Source organism: Anneissia japonica, unplaced genomic scaffold, assembly GCF_011630105.1.
Source record: "Anneissia japonica isolate Jap-2015-1 unplaced genomic scaffold, ASM1163010v1 scaffold287607_len20354_cov116, whole genome shotgun sequence".
NCBI classification, from domain to species: domain Eukaryota; kingdom Metazoa; phylum Echinodermata; class Crinoidea; order Comatulida; family Comatulidae; genus Anneissia; species Anneissia japonica.
The window spans coordinates 1-5,554 of NW_022689952.1; the positions used below are offsets into that span (position 1 = coordinate 1).

Here is a 5,554-nt window from a genome sequence, read left to right on the forward strand (position 1 = left end):
GTGAAGGCAAAACCATGTTTGTCTGTACAAAACATGGTTTGTAAATGACAAAACCATGTTTGTCTATACAATAAATGTTTTGTTGTAGACAAAACCATGTTTGTATATACAAAACATGTTTTGTAAAAGACAAAACCATGTTTGTCTTTTACGAAACGTGTTTGGTAAGACGAAAAACATAGTGTATAAACAATTGATAAACTGAACATTTACAAGTCATACAAGGTGTATCGGTAAATTAAGCTGTAACGGTAAACTTGTTTCTGATTGAAGCTGTAACAGTAAACTTGTTTTCTGAATGAAGCTGTAACGGGGCCGCTTATTGCCCTGGGGAGAACACTGACATGCAATACCAGACCAGGTGAGTCAAGTTGATCCACCCCCTCCCTCAAATTATTCCCCATTATGTATTGTTCTATAATAGGCTTATTGTGACATTGATGACACAAGGGCCTATTGCTTTGTATGTAATATTATTTATGTTCAAAGTATATGATTAGACTTGAGTGATACCTAATTGAACAACATACTGTACCATCCATGTAGCTTTCTTGTTTTTGACACAATTAACAAAACAAAAATAACCAGTATCCTGATTTCCCATGCAGGCATGAGCGAGCCCACTTGACCGACGCTCGGGACAAGTGTTTTTTTACGGTCGGACAACAAGAATTTTAGGGACCACTTGTCTGTGGACAAGCACTTTCAGAATAGGCTACTTCACCATGTGACAAAAGTCCGCCTCTTGACAATACGCAGCATATTTTATTAACAAATTGTCGGCGCACGAAGAGATATCAAATGGAAAACCGAACTTAATACAAAACATAAAATTTAAAAAGTAAATCCTAATCGTAAAACTAAAAGAATGTAGGTCAACAAAGTTAATCTACATTAAAGCAAATATGTAAACCATTAAACAATTAATACTGTAAAAAAAAATAGAGGTTAATATCGAACGAATCGCAATGCATGTTCAAATGCAAATTTATGAACCTGTCCTAAAAAACAGAGGACAAATATTACACTTAAAAAGGTCTAGATATATTTCCTAGACTTGTTGAGGTGGTAATTCAGATAACAAAATATTTCTCTCTTTTAAACAACTACAATTAACTGTTTACAATAAAAATCAAAAAGGTCATTAACAATATTATTAGGAAAAAAAAATTAGATAAATTGTCAAGTAATAAGTGGCATTTATACTCATTAGACCCATCATAAAATACATCCCAATAAGATGATAATCCCCATGTTTCAAGATCATTTTGAAGATGTTTAAGACAATTATCCTGTATATGTTTTAAAGATGGACAGTCAAAAATTAAATGGTTTAAGTCTTTAACTGACTTACATTCACAAATTTTGCACAAACCAGTGTGTTTATGAGACCAAGATCTTTTCCTTCCTTCCAAATCCAATGTATTGGTTCTGGCCTTCAAATTTACACCGGTGAAATTTAGATAATTCTCTAAACCTGGTTGTATTTTATATTTAATATAATCTCTTGCTTTTTCAAACCATTCTTTATTTTTATTACAAGCATTTTGATAAACAAAATTCCTTAACCAATAGTTTATACCATTTTAACCTGTGTGTTTTAATGCCTTAAAAGTAAATTATCTCTAAAATAATCAATTCCAACATGCTTTTTGTGCATCTTGGATTTATATGTTATAGGAACACTAATAGCAATTCAATGGTGTTGTTAATGCCAACATTTAAAGGAAACAACGCCCTCAGCATTTTCACCAGAAGGCGAGAGACTTGTTTGTAGGAACGCCTGCTAAACTTCAAGCAGTAACAAATTAAAAAAAACACACTTAATGCTCCAAAGAGGTTAATAGTTAGATGATTCGAAAATCCAGCAACGATATGAAAACGGTAGCATATGACATAGTCAAAGCGAGCAATGCTGATGCCTGGTTATCAGCACATAGTAAAATGTATTCACAAAGTCAAGTTGGAGCTTTTTTCCTGGTCAAGTTGAAAGAAACAGCTGAAAGTTACTTAGGGCAAACGGTCAAAACAGTCATCACAGTGCCGGCCTATTTCAGTGACTCACAGAGACCAGGCAACAAAAGATGCAGGTCAGATTGCAGGATTGGATGTTTTGCGTGTAATAAATGAACAAACAGCAGCACCTCTTGATGGTTTGGTCAAGGCTGACTACAAAATTATTGCTGTTTACGATCTCGGTGGTGGTACATCCAAGAAATCCAGATGGGTGTATTTGAGGCAAAGCCAGTGAATGGCGACACGTCACTCAGAGGAGAGGACTTCGACAACATGGTTCTTAACTTCTTGGTGTTTCAAGAGAGACTGGCATTGCAATGAGCCACACAGGATGATGAACGCCACCAGCACCAAGCTCATGAATCTGAAGTTGTCCAGGACTAAAGTTGAATTCCTTGTTGACGGTCTCATCAAAAGGACAGTTGAACCATGTAAAAAGGCAATGCAGGATGCCGAAGTGTCCCTTGCGCAAATCAAAGGAATGTTATTGGTCGGTGACATGACATGTCAGGGGTGTATACAGGATTTTTTCTGGGTGGGTCATGATCATAATTTTTGGACCTTTCAGAGGGAGACAGGAAAATCGATTACAGCGCCAACAGCTTGAAGCGGATGGGAGGCTCATTTTCAGAATTGCTGGAATTGGGATAGATTATGTCACGCAATTGGCAAGGTCTTTGCCAATTGCTGGTACCTCATCAATGCCTTTTCATTTATGTCATTGTGAAAAGGCCCTAGAAAAATATGTCTTTGGAAAAAATGTTGACCTTTGAACATTTTTTTTGGGGGGGGGGGGTCGTATAACCCTCCCGACATCCCCTTGCATACACCCATGTTTCCCCATTTTCAACATTAAAAATAACCCTCCCGACCCCCCATGCATACCCCCATGCATGTATGCCCAAGGTACAAGCAATAGTGCAACAGGTATTTGGTTGTCAATCAAGTAAGTCTGTAAACCTGTTGCTATCTTAGCTTGGAATATTAAATTCCAAGATAAATTATGTAAAAACAAGGAATTCCAAGATATAGGTTTCATCAGAAAAATAAAATTTCAAGATAATTTATCTCACATAGACGGAATTCCAAGACAGCTTACCTGGGGAAGACAAAGATTGGTTACCTTGAAAAGGTAAATTATCTAAGAAATAAGGAATTCCAAGATACATTTTGTGCATCTTGGATTTATATGTTATAAGAAACACTAAATAACAATTCAATGGTATTGTTAATGCCAACATTGAAAGAAAACGCCCTCAGTGGTAGCATTTACACCAGAAGGTGAGAGACTTGTAGGAATGCCTGCTAAACTTCAATCAGTAACACATTAAAAAAACACACTTTATGCTACAAAGAGCACAGCAATCTAAGGTGGCGTGCTTGCTAGTGATGTCACCGATGTACTTCTGTTGGACATGACTCCTCTGTCTGTAGGAATCAAAATTTTAGGTGGTGTTTTTACAAAGCTGATCAACAGAAACACAACTATCCCAACAAAAATGTTGCATGTGTTCTCCACAGCAGCTGATGGGCAGACGCACGTAGAAATTTAAGTGCACCAGGGCAAGAGTGAATGGCAGCAGAGAACAAACTCCTCGGTCAATTCCAATTGGTTGGGGGGGGGAGGGGTGTTCCTGAGATTGAAGTAAGTTTTGACATGGACACCAATGGATTCGTCAGTGTATCGGCTCGAGATAAGGAGACTGGCAATGAAAAATACATTGTTATCGTGTGTTAAGTAAGGGCGAGATTGAAAACATGGTAACTAATGCAGAGAAGTACTCTGAAGAGGACAACAAGAGGAAGGAAAAAGTTGAAGTTAATTGTTAACCAAGCTGAGAACATCATTCGTGACTCGGAGGCTAAGATGGAAGAATTCAAAGAACAATTGCCAACAGAAGTGTGACAAACTGAAAGAAGAAATTCAAAAATTAAAAGACCTGTTCAAGAAAAAGGACTCGGAGGATGCCGAAAGCCTTAGGCTAGCTTCGTTACTCTTCAACAAGCTTCATTAAAGAGATTTGAAATGGCTTACAACAGGATGGCTTCAGAAAAATACCAATCAAGAGGCGGCAGTGATGCAAGTAGTGAAAGAAGTAGTGAAAGATGACTTTCGTTAAATTGTACATTGAATTCCAAGATATAGGTTTTATCAGAAAAATAAAATGTCAAGATAATTTATCTCACGGAGATAGAATTCCAAGAGAGCTTACCTGGGGTAAGACAAAGATAGTTATGTCTGTAAAATAAGGAATTCCAAGATACTTTTTGTGCCCATTGAAGTATGCCAATCTTGACAACATTGAGAAGGACTTCAGATAGATAGTATACATACTCGTTTTTACCGACAAGGAGAAGATTGGAGGTTTTGCTAGCAGTTTGTCATGGCTTGCCCCTCCCTGGTTAGTGGTTGACATTGAAGAGTTGTTGACCTGAGAGGTGAAATTGTATACCACCATTCTTTTTGTCCAACCTACACGTTGAGTTAAACATGAAGGCATATGCTAGACACATCTTCACAGAATTGACTTTATGCCTACTAAGACGGGACTTGGCCTATGTACTGTAGATGCCCTTTGAAGTAAGAGGGGAACATTATAGGTATTTTCCAAGCGCTTCGTCATGGCTAGCGCCTCCCTGGTTGAAATTGACATTGAGCAGTGGTTGACCAGAGAGGTGCTAATGTATAGTACCTTTCTTTTTGCCTGACCTACACACCGAATTAAACGTGAAAGCATGCAAGACTTGCTTATCTTCACAGAAATAAATTTAGGTTAACTAAAGAAGGGACATTGGATGTAAATAGTAGTATACACACTTGTGGATTCTGCCAAAGAGGGGGAAGATTGGAGAAGGATTTAACAAGCTCCTTGTTATTGCTGGTGCCTCCATGGTTAAGGTTGACATCAAGAAGTGGTTAACCAGAGAGGTGCTATAATAAATAAAAGGTGCTTGAAAATCGCATTTTCCTATTTGAAAAAAAAAAAAAATTAAGTGGGTGCCGGAACTCGGGAATCAAATGATATGTTTCGTCCACCCATATGAAGAATATTATAAAAAGACATTTTTAAAAGTACAGTATGAAAGCACTGTCTTCAAATTTTGACCTCATTTTTAAGAAATGATTGCCTATGAAGTTCCCAACTTCAGAAATTTGTATACAGCCCCTTTACTCCTTCCCTTACAAGTGGATTGGATGTATCTTGTATGCTGAAAAGGTAGGCGCTTATTGACCATTGTTTTATCCAAGATTTTACTTCAAATTCACGATTTTGATATTTGTAGTTGTTCTGGGCCGTCTCTTCGTTTTCTGCGATTTTACTTTCAGACTGTTTTTAGCGAATGTTAGATACCATCAGTTTAAGAACGAAGTTACAATGTGTTTAAAATCACCCGTCACTGTTCCTGTGAGATCACTGAATTTCAGCATTACCCCTCCCCAAACCTAATTTCACAGTGAAAGCTTGGTAATGTCTTTTTATGAGTGTCCATTTCTAGCTCCATTTCTTTTGCTGACCACTTGGTATGGATCGTCTTG

General features: G+C 37.4%; 1 pseudogene; it reads left to right on the top strand.

The window, feature by feature from the left end:
- The first annotated feature begins 1,601 nt into the window (after positions 1 to 1,601).
- LOC117099852 lies at positions 1,602 to 4,330 on the top strand (annotated as a pseudogene).
- Positions 4,331 to 5,554: the final 1,224 nt, after the last annotated feature.